We start from the raw sequence: 15,443 nt of genomic DNA, 5'->3' as shown, positions 1-15,443 counted from the left end.
GGACGACTGTGGAGTGCCGTCTCCAGGTAGATGTCCTTTTAGGACCGCTGTGGAGCGCCGTCTCCAGGTAGATGTCCTTTGAGGACAACTGTGGAGCGACGTCTCCAGGTAGATGTCCTTTGAGGACGACTGTGGAGCGCCGTCTCCAGGTACATGTCCTTTGAGGACAACTGTGGAGCGCCGTCTCCAGGTACATGTCCTTTGAGGATGACTGGAGCGCCGTCTCCAGGTACATGTCCTTTGAGGACGACTGTGGAGCGCCGTCTCCAGGTAGATGTCCTTTGAGGACCGTTGTGGAGCGCCGCTTGTGGGGTAGATGTCCCCTGTGGACCGCTTTGGAGCGACGTCTGACGGCCACGGGGTAGATGTCCCCTGAAGACGACTGTGGAGCGACGTCTGGATGTAGCTGTCGCCTGAGGACCACTGGAGCGACGTCCGTGGGGTAGATGTCCCCTGACGACCACTTTGGAGCGACGGCAGATGGCCGCGGGGTAGATGTCCCCTGAAGACGACTGTGGAGCGACGGCGCGGGTAGCTGTGGTTTGAGTACCGCTGTGGAGCGCCGTCTCGAGGTAGATGTCCTTTGAGGACCGTTGTGGAGCGCCGTCCGTGGGGTAGATGTCCCCTGAGGACCAGTTTGGAGCGACGTCTGACGGCCGCGGGGTAGATGTCCCCTGAAGACGACTGTGGAGCGACGGCGCGGGTAGCTGTGGTTTGAGTACCACTGTGGAGCGACGGCCGCGGGGTAGATGTCCCCTGAGGAGCACTGTGAAGCAACGTCTCCAGGGTAGATGTCCCCTGAGGACCGCTGTGGAGCGACGTCCGCAGGTAGCTGTGCTTTGAGGACGACTGTGGAGCGACGTCTCCAGGTAGATGTCCTCTGAGGACCACGGTGGAGCGCCGTCTCCAGGTACATGTCCTTTTAGGACCGCTGTGGAGCGCCGTCTCCAGGTAGATGTCCTCTGAGGACCGCGGTGGAGCGCCTTCTCGAGGTAGATGTCCTTTTAAGACCGCTGTGGAGCGCCGTCTCCAGGTAGATGTCCTTTGAGGACGACTGTGGAGCGCCGTCTCCAGGTAGATGTCCTTTGAGGACCGCTGTGGAGCGCCGTCTCCAGGTATATGTCCTTTTAGGACCGCTGTGGAGCGCCGTCTCCAGGTAGATGTCCTTTGAGGACAACTGTGGCGCGACGTCTCCGGGTAGCTGTGCTTTGAGGACGACTGTGGAGCGACGTCTCCGGGTAGATATCCTCTGAGGACGACTGTGGAGCGACGTCTCCAGGTAGATGTCCTCTGAGGACCACGGTGGAACGCCGTCTCCAGGTACATGTCCTTTTAGGACCGCTGTGGAGCGCCGTCTCCAGGTAGATGTCCTTTGAGGACGACTGTGGAGCGCCGTCTCCAGGTAGATGTCCTTTGAGGACCGCTGTGGAGCGCCGTCTCGAGGTAGATGTCCGTTGAGGACCGCTGTGGAGCGCCGTCTCCAGGCACATGTCCTTTTAGGACCGCTGTGGAGCGCCGTCTCCAGGTAGATGTCCTTTGAGGACGACTGTGGAGCAACGTCTCCAGGTAGATGTCCTCTGAGGACCGCGGTGGAGCGCCGTCTCCAGGTAGATGTCCTTTGAGGACCGCTGTGGCGCGCCGTCTCGAGGTAGATGTCCTTTGAGGACCGCTGTGGAGCGCCGTCTCGAGGTAGATGTCCTTTGAGGACCGTTGTGGCGCGCCGTCCGTGGGGTAGATGTCCCCTGAGGACCACTTTGGAGCGACGTCTGACGGCCGCGGGGTAGATGTCCCCTGAAGATGACTGTGGAGCGACGGCGCGGGTAGCTGTGGTTTGAGTACCACTGTGGAGCGCCGTCTCGAGGTAGATGTCCTTTGAGGACCGTTGTGTAGCGCCGTCCGTGGGGTAGATGTCCCCTGAGGACCAGTTTGGAGCGACGTCTGACGGCCGCGGGGTAGATGTCCCCTGAAGACGACTGTGGAGCGACGGCGCGGGTAGCTGTGGTTTGAGTACCACTGTGGAGCGACGGCCGCAGGGTAGATGTCCCCTGAGGAGCACTGTGAAGCGACGTCTCCAGGGTAGATGTCCCCTGAGGACCGCTGTGGAGCGACGTCCGCAGGTAGCTGTGCTTTGAGGACGACTGTGGAGCGACGTCTCCAGGTAGATGTCCTCTGAGGACCACGGTGGAGCGCCGTCTCCAGGTAGATGTCCTCTGAGGACCGCAGTGGAGCGCCTTCTCGAGGTAGATGTCCTTTTAGGACCGCTGTGGAGCGCCGTCTCCAGGTAGATGTCCTTTGAGGACGACTGTGGAGCGCCGTCTCCAGGTAGATGTCCTTTGAGGACCGCTGTGGAGCGCCGTCTCGAGGTAGATGTCCGTTGAGGACCGCTGTGGAGCGCCGTCTCCAGGTACATGTCCTTTTAGGACCGCTGTGGAGCGCCGTCTCCAGGTAGATGTCCTTTGAGGACAACTGTGGCGCGACGTCTCCGGGTAGCTGTGCTTTGAGGACGACTGTGGAGCGACGTCTCCGGGTAGATATCCTTTGAGGACGACTGTGGAGCGACGTCTCCAGGTAGATGTCCTCTGAGGACCACGGTGGAGCGCCGTCTCCAGGTACATGTCCTTTTAGGACCGCTGTGGAGCGCCGTCTCCAGGTAGATGTCCTTTGAGGACGACTGTGGAGCGCCGTCTCCAGGTAGATGTCCTTTGAGGACCGCTGTGGAGCGCCGTCTCGAGGTAGATGTCCGTTGAGGACCGCTGTGGAGCGCCGTCTCCAGGTACATGTCCTTTTAGGACCGCTGTGGAGCGCCGTCTCCAGGTAGATGTCCTTTGAGGACAACTGTGGCGCGACGTCTCCGGGTAGCTGTGCTTTGAGGACGACTGTGGAGCGACGTCTCCGGGTAGATATCCTTTGAGGACGACTGTGGAGCGACGTCTCCAGGTAGATGTCCTCTGAGGACCACGGTGGAGCGCCGTCTCCAGGTACATGTCCTTTTAGGACCGCTGTGGAGCGCCGTCTCCAGGTAGATGTCCTTTGAGGACGACTGTGGAGCGCCGTCTCCAGGTAGATGTCCTTTGAGGACCGCTGTGGAGCGCCGTCTCGAGGTAGATGTCCGTTGAGGACCGCTGTGGAGCGCCGTCTCCAGGCACATGTCCTTTTAGGACCGCTGTGGAGCGCCGTCTCCAGGTAGATGTCCTTTGAGGACGACTGTGGAGCAACGTCTCCAGGTAGATGTCCTCTGAGGACCGCGGTGGAGCGCCGTCTCCAGGTAGATGTCCTTTGAGGACCGCTGTGGCGCGCCGTCTCGAGGTAGATGTCCTTTGAGGACCGCTGTGGAGCGCCGTCTCGAGGTAGATGTCCTTTGAGGACCGTTGTGGCGCGCCGTCCGTGGGGTAGATGTCCCCTGAGGACCACTTTGGAGCGACGTCTGACGGCCGCGGGGTAGATGTCCCCTGAAGATGACTGTGGAGCGACGGCGCGGGTAGCTGTGGTTTGAGTACCACTGTGGAGCGCCGTCTCGAGGTAGATGTCCTTTGAGGACCGTTGTGTAGCGCCGTCCGTGGGGTAGATGTCCCCTGAGGACCAGTTTGGAGCGACGTCTGACGGCCGCGGGGTAGATGTCCCCTGAAGACGACTGTGGAGCGACGGCGCGGGTAGCTGTGGTTTGAGTACCACTGTGGAGCGACGGCCGCAGGGTAGATGTCCCCTGAGGAGCACTGTGAAGCGACGTCTCCAGGGTAGATGTCCCCTGAGGACCGCTGTGGAGCGACGTCCGCAGGTAGCTGTGCTTTGAGGACGACTGTGGAGCGACGTCTCCAGGTAGATGTCCTCTGAGGACCACGGTGGAGCGCCGTCTCCAGGTAGATGTCCTCTGAGGACCGCAGTGGAGCGCCTTCTCGAGGTAGATGTCCTTTTAGGACCGCTGTGGAGCGCCGTCTCCAGGTAGATGTCCTTTGAGGACGACTGTGGAGCGCCGTCTCCAGGTAGATGTCCTTTGAGGACCGCTGTGGAGCGCCGTCTCGAGGTAGATGTCCGTTGAGGACCGCTGTGGAGCGCCGTCTCCAGGTACATGTCCTTTTAGGACCGCTGTGGAGCGCCGTCTCCAGGTAGATGTCCTTTGAGGACAACTGTGGCGCGACGTCTCCGGGTAGCTGTGCTTTGAGGACGACTGTGGAGCGACGTCTCCGGGTAGATATCCTTTGAGGACGACTGTGGAGCGACGTCTCCAGGTAGATGTCCTCTGAGGACCACGGTGGAGCGCCGTCTCCAGGTACATGTCCTTTTAGGACCGCTGTGGAGCGCCGTCTCCAGGTAGATGTCCTTTGAGGACGACTGTGGAGCGCCGTCTCCAGGTAGATGTCCTTTGAGGACCGCTGTGGAGCGCCGTCTCGAGGTAGATGTCCGTTGAGGACCGCTGTGGAGCGCCGTCTCCAGGTACATGTCCTTTTAGGACCGCTGTGGAGCGCCGTCTCCAGGTAGATGTCCTTTGAGGACAACTGTGGCGCGACGTCTCCGGGTAGCTGTGCTTTGAGGACGACTGTGGAGCGACGTCTCCGGGTAGATATCCTTTGAGGACGACTGTGGAGCGACGTCTCCAGGTAGATGTCCTCTGAGGACCACGGTGGAGCGCCGTCTCCAGGTACATGTCCTTTTAGGACCGCTGTGGAGCGCCGTCTCCAGGTAGATGTCCTTTGAGGACGACTGTGGAGCGCCGTCTCCAGGTAGATGTCCTTTGAGGACCGCTGTGGAGCGCCGTCTCGAGGTAGATGTCCGTTGAAGACCGCTGTGGAGCACCGTCTCCAGGTACATGTCCTTTTAGGACCGCTGTGGAGCGCCGTCTCCAGGTAGATGTCCTTTGAGGACGACTGTGGAGCGACGTCTCCGGGTAGATGTCCTCTGAGGACCACGGTGGAGCGCCGTCTCGAGGTAGATGTCCTTTTAGGACCGCTGTGGAGCGCCGTCTCCAGGTAGATGTCCTTTGAGGACGACTGTGGAGCGCCGTCTCCAGGTAGATGTCCTTTGAGGACCGCTGTGGAGCGCCGTCTCGAGGTAGATGTCCGTTGAGGACCGCTGTGGAGCGCCGTCTCCAGGTACATGTCCTTTTAGGACCGCTGTGGAGCGCCGTCTCCAGGTAGATGTCCTTTGAGGACGACTGTGGAGCGACGCCTCCAGGTAGATGTCCTCTGAGGACGACTGTGGAGCGCCGTCTCGAGGTAGATGTCCTTTTAGGACCGCTGTGGAGCGCCGTCTCCAGGTAGATGTCCTTTGAGGACGACTGTGGAGCGCCGTCTCCAGGTAGATGTCCTTTGAGGACCGCTGTGGAGCGCCGTCTCGAGGTAGATGTCCTTTGAGGACCGCTGTGGAGCGCCGTCTTGAGGTAGATGTCCTTTGAGGACCGTTGTGGAGCGCCGTCCGTGGGGTAGATGTCCCCTGAGGACCACTTTGGAGCGACGTCTGACGGCCGCGGGGTAGATGTCCCCTGAAGATGACTGTGGAGCGACGGCGCGGGTAGCTGTGGTTTGAGTACCGCTGTGGAGCGCCGTCTCGAGGTAGATCTCCTTTGAGGACCGTTGTGGAGCGCCGTCTCGAGGTAGATGTCCTTTGAGGACTTTTGTGGAGCGCCGTCCGTGGGGTAGATGTCCCCTGAAGACGACTGTGGAGCGACGGCGCTGGTAGCTGTGGTTTGAGGACGACTGTGGAGCGCCGTCTCGAGGTAGATGTCCTTTTAGGACCGCTGTGGAGCGCCGTCTCCAGGTAGATGTCCTTTGAGGACGACGGTGGAGCGCCGTCTCCAGGTAGATGTCCTTTGAGGACCGCTGTGGAGCGCCGTCTCGAGGTAGATGTCCGTTGAGGACCGCTGTGGAGCGCCGTCTCCAGGTACATGTCCTTTGAGGACCGTTGTGGAGCGCCGTCCGTGGGGTAGATGTCCCCTGAGGACCACTTTGGAGCGACGTCTGAAGGCCGCGGGGTAGATGTCCCCTGAAGATGACTGTGGAGCGCCGTCTTGAGGTAGATGTCCTTTGAGGACCGTTGTGGAGCGCCGTCCGTGGGGTAGATGTCCCCTGAGGACCACTTTGGAGCGACGTCTGAAGGCCGCGGGGTAGATGTCCCCTGAAGACGACTGTGGAGCGACGGCGCGGGTAGCTGTGGTTTGAGTACCACTGTGGAGCGACGGCCGCGGGGTAGATGTCCCCTGAGGAGCACTGTGGAGCGACGTCTCCAGGGTAGATGTCCCCTGAGGACCGCTGTGGAGCGACGTCCGCAGGTAGCTGTGCTTTGAGGACGACTGTGGAGCGACGTCTGGAGGTAGCTGTCTCCTGAGGACCATTTTGGAGCGATGGCCGACGGCCGCGGAGTAGATGTCCCCCGAAGACGACTGTGGAGCGACGGCGCAGGTAGCTGTGGTTTGAGTACCACTGTGGTGCGACGGCCGCGGGTTAGATGTCCCCTGAGGAGCACTGTGGAGCGATGTCTCCGGGGTAGATGTCCCCTGAGGACCGCTGTGGAGCGACGTCCGCAGGTAGCTGTGCTTTGAGGACGAATGTGGCGCGACGTCTCCGGGTAGCTGTGCTTTGAGGATGACTGTGGAGCGACGTCTCCGGGTAGATATCCTTTGAGGACGACTGTGGAGCGACGTCTCCAGGTAGATGTCCTCTGAGAACCACGGTGGAGCGCCGTCTCCAGGTACATGTCCTTTTAGGACCGCTGTGGAGCGCCGTCTCAGGTAGATGTCTTCTGAGGACCACGGTGGAGCGTCGTCTCCAGTTACATGTCCTTTTAGAACCGCTGTGGAGCGCCGTCTCCGGGTAGATGTCCTCTGAGGACCGCGGTGGAGCGCCGTCTCGAGGAAGATGTCCTTTTAGGACCGCTGTGGAGCGCCGTTTCCAGGTAGATGTCCTTTGAGGACGGCTGTGGAGCGCCGTCTCCAGGTAGATGTCCTTTGAGGACGACTGTGGAGTGCCGTCTCCAGGTAGATGTCCTTTTAGGACCGCTGTGGAGCGCCGTCTCCAGGTAGATGTCCTTTGAGGACAACTGTGGAGCGACGTCTCCAGGTAGATGTCCTTTGAGGACGACTGTGGAGCGCCGTCTCCAGGTACATGTCCTTTGAGGACAACTGTGGCGCGCCGTCTCCAGGTACATGTCCTTTGAGGATGACTGGAGCGCCGTCTCCAGGTACATGTCCTTTGAGGACGACTGTGGAGCGCCGTCTCCAGGTAGATGTCCTTTGAGGACCGTTGTGGAGCGCCGCTTGTGGGGTAGATGTCCCCTGTGGACCGCTTTGGAGCGACGTCTGACGGCCACGGGGTAGATTTTCCCTGAAGACGACTGTGGAGCGACGTCTGGATGTAGCTGTCGCCTGAGGACCACTGGAGCGACGTCCGTGGGGTAGATGTCCCCTGACGACCACTTTGGAGCGACGGCAGATGGCCGCGGGGTAGATGTCCCCTGAAGACGACTGTGGAGCGACGGCGCGGGTAGCTGTGGTTTGAGTACCGCTGTGGAGCGCCGTCTCGAGGTAGATGTCCTTTGAGGACCGTTGTGGAGCGCCGTCCGTGGGGTAGATGTCCCCTGAGGACCACTTTGGAGCGACGTCTGAAGGCCGCGGGGTAGATGTCCCCTGAAGACGACTGTGGAGCGACGGCGCGGGTAGCTGTGGTTTGAGTACCACTGTGGAGCGACGGCCGCGGGGTAGATGTCCCCTGAGGAGCACTGTGGAGCGACGTCTCCAGGGTAGATGTCCCCTGAGGACCGCTGTGGAGCGACGTCCGCAGGTAGCTGTGCTTTGAGGACGACTGTGGCGCGACGTCTCCGGGTAGCTGTGCTTTGAGGATGACTGTGGAGCGACGTCTCCGGGTAGATATCCTTTGAGGACGACTGTGGAGCGACGTCTCCAGGTAGATGTCCTCTGAGAACCACGGTGGAGCGCCGTCTCAGGTAGATGTCCTCTGAGGACCACGGTGGAGCGTCGTCTCCAGGTACATGTCCTTTTAGGACCGCTGTGGAGCGCCGTCTCCGGGTAGATGTCCTCTGAGGACCGCGGTGGAGCGCCGTCTCGAGGTAGATGTCCTTTTAGGACCGCTGTGGAGCGCCGTTTCCAGGTAGATGTCCTTTGAGGACGACTGTGGAGTGCCGTCTCCAGGTAGATGTCCTTTGAGGACCGCTGTGGAGCGCCGTCTCCAGGTACATGTCCTTTTAGGACCGCTGTGGAGCGCCGTCTCCAGGTAGATGTCCTTTGAGGACAACTGTGGAGCGACGTCTCCAGGTAGATGTCCTTTGAGGACGACTGTGGAGCGCCGTCTCCAGGTACATGTCCTTTGAGGACGACTGTGGAGCGCCGTCTCCAGGTACATGTCCTTTGAGGACGACTGTGGAGCGCCGTCTCCAGGTACATGTCCTTTGAGGACGACTGTGGAGTGCCGTCTCCAGGTAGATGTCCTTTGAGGACCGTTGTGGAGCGCCGCCCGTGGGGTAGATGTCCCCTGTGGACCGCTTTGGAGCGACGTCTGACGGCCACGGGGTAGATGTCCCCTGAAGACGACTGTGGAGCGACGTCTGGAGGTAGCTGTCGCCTGAGGACCACTGTGGAGCGACGGCCGCGGGGTAGATGTCCCCTGAGGACCACTGTGGAGCGACGTCCGTGGGGTAGATGTCCCCTGACGACCACTTTGGAGCGACGGCCGACGGCCGCGGGGTAGATGTCCCTTGAAGACGACTGTGGAGCGACGGCGCGGGTAGCTGTGGTTTGAGTACCACTGTGGAGCGACGGCCGCGGGGTAGATGTCCTCTGAGGACCGCTGTGGAGCGCCGTCTCCAGGTACATGTCCTTTTAGGACCGCTGTGGAGCGCCGTCTCCAGGTAGATGTCCTTTTAGGACCGCTGTGGAGCGCCGTCTCCTGGTAGATGTCCTTTGAGGACAATTGTGGAGCACCGTTTCCAGGTAGATGTCCTTTGAGGACAACTGTGGAGCGCCGTCTCCAGGTACATGTCCTTTGAGGACGACTGTGGAGCGCCGTCTCCAGGTACATGTCCTTTGAGGACGACTGTGGAGCGCCGTCTCCAGGTAGATGTCCTTTGAGGACCGTTGTGGAGCGCCGCCCGTGGGGTAGATGTCCCCTGTGGACCGCTTTGGAGCGACGTCTGACGGCCACGGGGTAGATGTCCCCTGAAGACGACTGTGGAGCGACGTCTGGAGGTAGCTGTCGCCTGAGGACCACTGTGGAGCGACGTCCGTGGGGTAGATGTCCCGTGACGACCACTTTGGAGCGACGGCCGCGGGGTAGATGTCCCCTGAGGACCACTGTGGAGCGACGTCCGTGGGGTAGATGTCCCCTGACGACCACTTTGGAGCGACGGCCGACGGCCGCGGGGTAGATGTCCCCTGAAGACGACTGTGGAGCGACGGCGCGGGTAGCTGTGGTTTGAGTACCACTGTGGAGCGACGGCCGCGGGGTAGATGTCCTCTGAGGACCGCTGTGGAGCGCCGTCTCCAGGTACATGTCCTTTTAGGACCGCTGTGGAGCGCCGTCTCCAGGTAGATGTCCTTTTAGGACCGCTGTGGAGCGCCGTCTCCTGGTAGATGTCCTTTGAGGACAATTGTGGAGCACCGTTTCCAGGTAGATGTCCTTTGAGGACAACTGTGGAGCGCCGTCTCCAGGTACATGTCCTTTGAGGACGACTGTGGAGCGCCGTCTCCAGGTACATGTCCTTTGAGGACGACTGTGGAGCGCCGTCTCCAGGTAGATGTCCTTTGAGGACCGTTGTGGAGCGCCGCCCGTGGGGTAGATGTCCCCTGTGGACCGCTTTGGAGCGACGTCTGACGGCCACGGGGTAGATGTCCCCTGAAGACGACTGTGGAGCGACGTCTGGAGGTAGCTGTCGCCTGAGGACCACTGTGGAGCGACGTCCGTGGGGTAGATGTCCCGTGACGACCACTTTGGAGCGACGGCCGCGGGGTAGATGTCCCCTGAGGACCACTGTGGAGCGACGTCCGTGGGGTAGATGTCCCCTGACGACCACTTTGGAGCGACGGCCGACGGCCGCGGGGTAGATGTCCCCTGAAGACGACTGTGGAGCGACGGCGCGGGTAGCTGTGGTTTGAGTACCACTGTGGAGCGACGGCCGCGGGGTAGATGTCCTCTGAGGACCGCTGTGGAGCGCCGTCTCCAGGTACATGTCCTTTTAGGACCGCTGTGGAGCGCCGTCTCCAGGTAGATGTCCTTTTAGGACCGCTGTGGAGCGCCGTCTCCTGGTAGATGTCCTTTGAGGACAATTGTGGAGCACCGTTTCCAGGTACATGTCCTTTTAGAACCGCTGTGGAGCGCCATCTCCAGGTACATGTCCTTTGAGGACCGTGGAGCGCCGTCTCCAGGTAGATGTCCTTTTAGGACCGCTGTGGCGTGCCGTCTCCAGGTAGATGTCCTTTGAGGACGACTGTGGAGCGCTGTCTAGAGGTAGCTGTCGCCTGAGGACGACTGTGGAGCGATGTCTGGAGGTAGCTGTCGCCTGAGGACCACTGTGGAGCGACGTCTGACGGCCACGGGGTAGATGTCCCCTGAAGACGACTGTGGAGCGACGTCTGGAGGTAGCTGTCGCCTGAGGACCACTGTGGAGCGACGTCCGTGGGGTAGATGTCCCGTGACGACCACTTTGGAGCGACGGCCGACGGCCGCGGGGTAGATGTCCCCTGAGGACCACTGTGGAGCGATGTCTGGAGGTAGCTGTCGCCTGAGGACCACTGTGGAGCGACGTCTGACGGCCACGGGGTAGATGTCCCCTGAAGACGACTGTGGAGCGACGTCTGGAGGTAGCTGTCGCCTGAGGACCACTGTGGAGCGACGTCCGTGGGGTAGATGTCCCGTGACGACCACTTTGGAGCGACGGCCGACGGCCGCGGGGTAGATGTCCCCTGAGGACCACTGTGGAGCGACGTCCGTGGGGTAGAGTTCCCCTGACGACCACTTTGGAGCGACGGCCGACGGCCGCGGGGTAGATGTCCCCTGAAGACGACTGTGGAGCGACGGCGCGGGTAGCTGTGGTTTGAGTACCACTGTGGAGCGACGGCCGCGGGGTAGATGTCCCCTGAGGAGCACTGTGGAGCGATGTCTCCGGGGTAGATGTCCTCTGAGGACCGCTGTGGAGCGCCATCTCCAGGTACATGTCCTTTTAGGACCGCTGTGGAGCGCCGTCTCCAGGTAGATGTCCTTTTAGGACCGCTGTGGAGCGCCGTCTCCTGGTGGATGTCCTTTGAGGACAATTGTGGAGCACCGTTTCCAGGTAGATGTCCTTTGAGGACAACTGTGGAGCGCCGTCTCCAGGTACATGTCCTTTTAGAACCGCTGTGGAGCGCCGTCTCCAGGTACATGTCCTTTGAGGAACGTGGAGCGCCGTCTCCAGGTAGATGTCCTTTTAGGACCGCTGTGGAGTGCCGTCTCCAGGTAGATGTCCTTTGAGGACAACTGTGGAGCGCTGTCTAGAGGTAGCTGTCGCCTGAGGACCACTGTGGAGCGACGTCCGTGGGGTAGATGTCCCCTGAGGACCACTTTGGAGCGACATCCGACGGCCGTGGGGTAGATGTCCCCTGAAGACGACTGTGGAGCGACGGCGCGGGTAGCTGTGGTTTGAGTACCACTGTGGAGCGATGGCCGCGGGGTAGATGTCCCCTGAGGAGCACTGTGGAGCGACTTCCACAGGTAGCTGTGCTTTGAGGACGACTGTGGCGCGACGTCTCCAGGTAGATGTCCTTTGAGGACCGCTGTGGAGCGCCGTCTCCAGGTACATGTCCTTTTAGGACCGCTGTGGAGCGCCGTCTCCAGGTAGATGTCCTTTGAGGACAACTGTGGAGCGCCGTCTCCAGGTAGACGTCCTTTGAGGACCGCTGTGGAGCGCCGTCTCCAGGTAGATGTCCTTTGAGGACGACTGTGGAGCGCCCTCTCCAGGTAGATGTCCTTTTAGGGCCGCTGTGGAGCGCCGTCTCCAGGTAGATGTCCTTTTAGGACCGCTGTGGAACGCCGTCTCCAGGTAGATGTCCTTTGAGGATGACTGTGGAGCGCCGTCTCCAGGTACATGTCCTTTTAGGACCGCTGTGGAGCACCGTCTCCAGGTACATGTCCTTTTAGGACCGCTGTGGAGCACCGTCTCCAGGTACATGTCCTTTGAGGACGACTGTGGAGCGCCGTCTCCAGGTAGATGTCCTTTGAGGACGACTGTGGAGCGCAGTCTCCAGGTAGATATCCTTTGAAGACGACTGTGGAGCGCCGTCTCCAGGTAGATGTCCTTTGAGGACCGCTGTGGAGCGCCGTCTCGAGGTAGATGTCCTTTGAGGACTGTTGTGGAGCGCCGTCCGTGGGGTAGATGTCCCCTGAGGACCACTTTGGAGCGACGTCTGACGGCCGCGGGGTAGATGTCCCCTGACGATGACTGTGGAGCGACGGCGCGGGTAGCTGTGGTTTGAGGACGACTGTGGAGCGACGTCCCCTGAGGACCACTTTGGAGCGACGTCCGACGGCCGCAGGGTAGATGTCCCCTGAAGACGACTGTGGAGCGACGGCGCGGGTAGCTGTGGTTTGAGTACCACTGTGGAGCGATGGCCGCGGGGTAGATGTCCCCTGAGGAGCACTGTGGAGCGACGTCTCCGGGGTAGATGTCCCCTGAAGACGACTGTGGAGCGACGGCCACGGGGTAGATGTCCCCTGAGGAGCACTGTGGAGCGACGTCTCCAGGTAGATGTCCTTTGAGGACGACTGTGGAGCGCCGTCTCGAGGTAGATATCCTTTGAGGACGACTGTGGAGCGCCGTCTCCAGGTACATGTCCTTTGAGGACCGCTGTGGAGCGCCGTCTCCAGGTAGATGTCCTTTTAGGACCGCTGTGGAACGCCGTCTCCAGGTAGATGTCCTTTGAGGATGACTGTGGAGCGCCGTCTCCAGGTACATGTCCTTTTAGGACCGCTGTGGAGCGCCGTCTCCAGGTAGATGTCCTTTTAGGACGACTGTGGAGCGACGTCTGGAGGTAGCTGTCGCCTGAGGACCACTGTGGAGCAACGTCCGTGGGGTAGATGTCTCCTGAGGACCACTTTGGAGCGACGTCCGACGGCCGCGGGGTAGATGTCCCCTGAAGACGACTGTGGAGCGACGGCGCGGGTAGCTGTGGTTTGAGGACGACTGTGGAGCGACGTCTGGAGGTAGCTGTCTCCTGAGGACCACTTTGGAGCGACGTCCGACGGCCACGGAGTAGATGTCCCCTGAAGACAACTGTGGAGCGACGGCGCGGGTAGCTGTGGTTTGAGTGCCACTGTGGAGCGACGGCCGCGGGGTAGATGTCCCCTGAGGAGCACTGTGGAGCGATGTCTCCGGGGTAGATGTCCCCTGAGGACCGCTGTAGAGCGACGTCCGCAGGTAGATGTCCTCTGAGGACCGCTGTGGAGCGCCGTCTCCAGGTACATGTCCTTTTAGGACCGCTGTGGAGCGCCGTCTCTAGGTAAGGTAGATGTCCTTTTAGGACCGCTGTGGAGCGCCGTCTCCAGGTAGATGTCCTCTGAGGACCGCTGTGGAGCGCCGTCTCCAGGTACATGTCCTTTTAGGACCGCTGTGGAGCGCCGTCTCCAGGTAGATGTCCTTTGAGGACAACTGTGGAGCACCGTCTCCAGGTAGATGTCCTTTGAGGACAACTGTGGAGCACCGTCTCCAGGTAGATGTCCTTTGAGGACAACTGTGGAGCGCCGTCTCCAGGTAGATGTCCTATGAGGACCGCTGTGGAGCGCCGTCTCCAGGTACATGTCCTTTGAGGACCGCTGTGGAGTGCCGTCTCCAGGTAGATGTCCTTTTAGGACCGCTGTGGAGCGCCGTCTCCAGGTAGATGTCCTTTGAGGACGACTGTGGAGCACCGTCTCCAGGTACATGTCCTTTGAGGACGACTGTGGAGCGCCGTCTCCAGGTACATGTCCTTTGAGGACGACTGTGGAGCGCCGTCTCCAGGTACATGTCCTTTGAGGACGACTGTGGAGCGCCGTCTCCAGGTAGATGTCCTTTGAGGACCGCTGTGGAGCGCCGTCTCCAGGTAGATGTCCTTTGAGGACCGCTGTGGAGCGCCGTCTCCAGGTAGATGTCCTTTGAGGACCGCTGTGGAGCGCCGTCTCCAGGTAGATGTCCTTTGAGGACCGTTGTGGAGCGCCGTCCGTGGGGTAGATGTCCCCTGAGGACCGCTTTGGAGCGACGTCTGACGGCCACGGGGTAGATGTCCCCTGAAGACGACTGTGGAGCGACGTCTGGAGGTAGCTGTCGCCTGAGGACGACTGTGGAGCAACGTCCGTGGGGTAGATGTCCCCTGAGGACCACTTTGGAGCGACATCCGACGGCCGTGGGGTAGATGTCCCCTGAAGACGACTGTGGAGCGACGGCGCGAGTAGCTGTGGTTTGAGGACGACTGTGGAGCGACGTCTGGAGGTAGCTGTCTCCTGAGGACCACTTTGGAGCGACGTCCGACGGCCGCGGAGTAGATGTCCCCTGAAGACGACTGTGGAGCGATGGCCGCGGGGTAGATGTCCCCTGAGGAGCACTGTGGAGCGACTTCCACAGGTAGCTGTGCTTTGAGGACGACTGTGGCGCGACGTCTCCAGGTAGATGTCCTTTGAGGACCGCTGTGGAGCGCCGTCTCCAGGTACATGTCCTTTTAGGACCGCTGTGGAGCGCCGTCTCCAGGTAGATGTCCTTTGAGGACAACTGTGGAGCGCCGTCTCCAGGTAGATGTCCTTTGAGGACCGCTGTGGAGCGCCGTCTCCAGGTAGATGTCCTTTGAGGACGACTGTGGAGCGCCCTCTCCAGGTAGATGTCCTTTTAGGGCCGCTGTGGAGCGCCGTCTCCAGGTAGATGTCCTTTTAGGACCGCTGTGGAACGCCGTCTCCAGGTAGATGTCCTTTGAGGATGACTGTGGAGCGCCGTCTCCAGGAACATGTCCTTTTAGGACCGCTGTGGAGCACCGTCTCCAGGTACATGTCCTTTTAGGACCGCTGTGGAGCACCGTCTCCAGGTACATGTCCTTTGAGGACGACTGTGGAGCGCCGTCTCCAGGTAGATGTCCTTTGAGGACGACTGTGGAGCGCAGTCTCCAGGTAGATATCCTTTGAAGATGACTGGAGCGCCGTCTCCAGGTAGATGTCCTTTGAGGACCGCTGTGGAGCGCCGTCTCGAGGTAGATGTCCTTTGAGGACTGTTGTGGAGCGCCGTCCGTGGGGTAGATGTCCCCTGAGGACCACTTTGGAGCGACGTCTGACGGCCGCGGGGTAGATGTCCCCTGACGATGACTGTGGAGCGACGGCGCGGGTAGCTGTGGTTTGAGGACGACTGTGGAGCGACGTCCCCTGAGGACCACTTTGGAGCGACGTCCGACGGCCGCAGGGTAGATGTCCCCTGAAGACGACTGTGGAGCGGCGGCGCGGGTAGCTGTGGTTTGA

Source organism: Brachionichthys hirsutus, unplaced genomic scaffold, assembly GCF_040956055.1.
Source record: "Brachionichthys hirsutus isolate HB-005 unplaced genomic scaffold, CSIRO-AGI_Bhir_v1 contig_479, whole genome shotgun sequence".
NCBI classification, from domain to species: domain Eukaryota; kingdom Metazoa; phylum Chordata; class Actinopteri; order Lophiiformes; family Brachionichthyidae; genus Brachionichthys; species Brachionichthys hirsutus.
The sequence above is the reverse complement of the archived record's forward strand: the minus strand, read 5'-3'. Positions refer to the sequence as shown.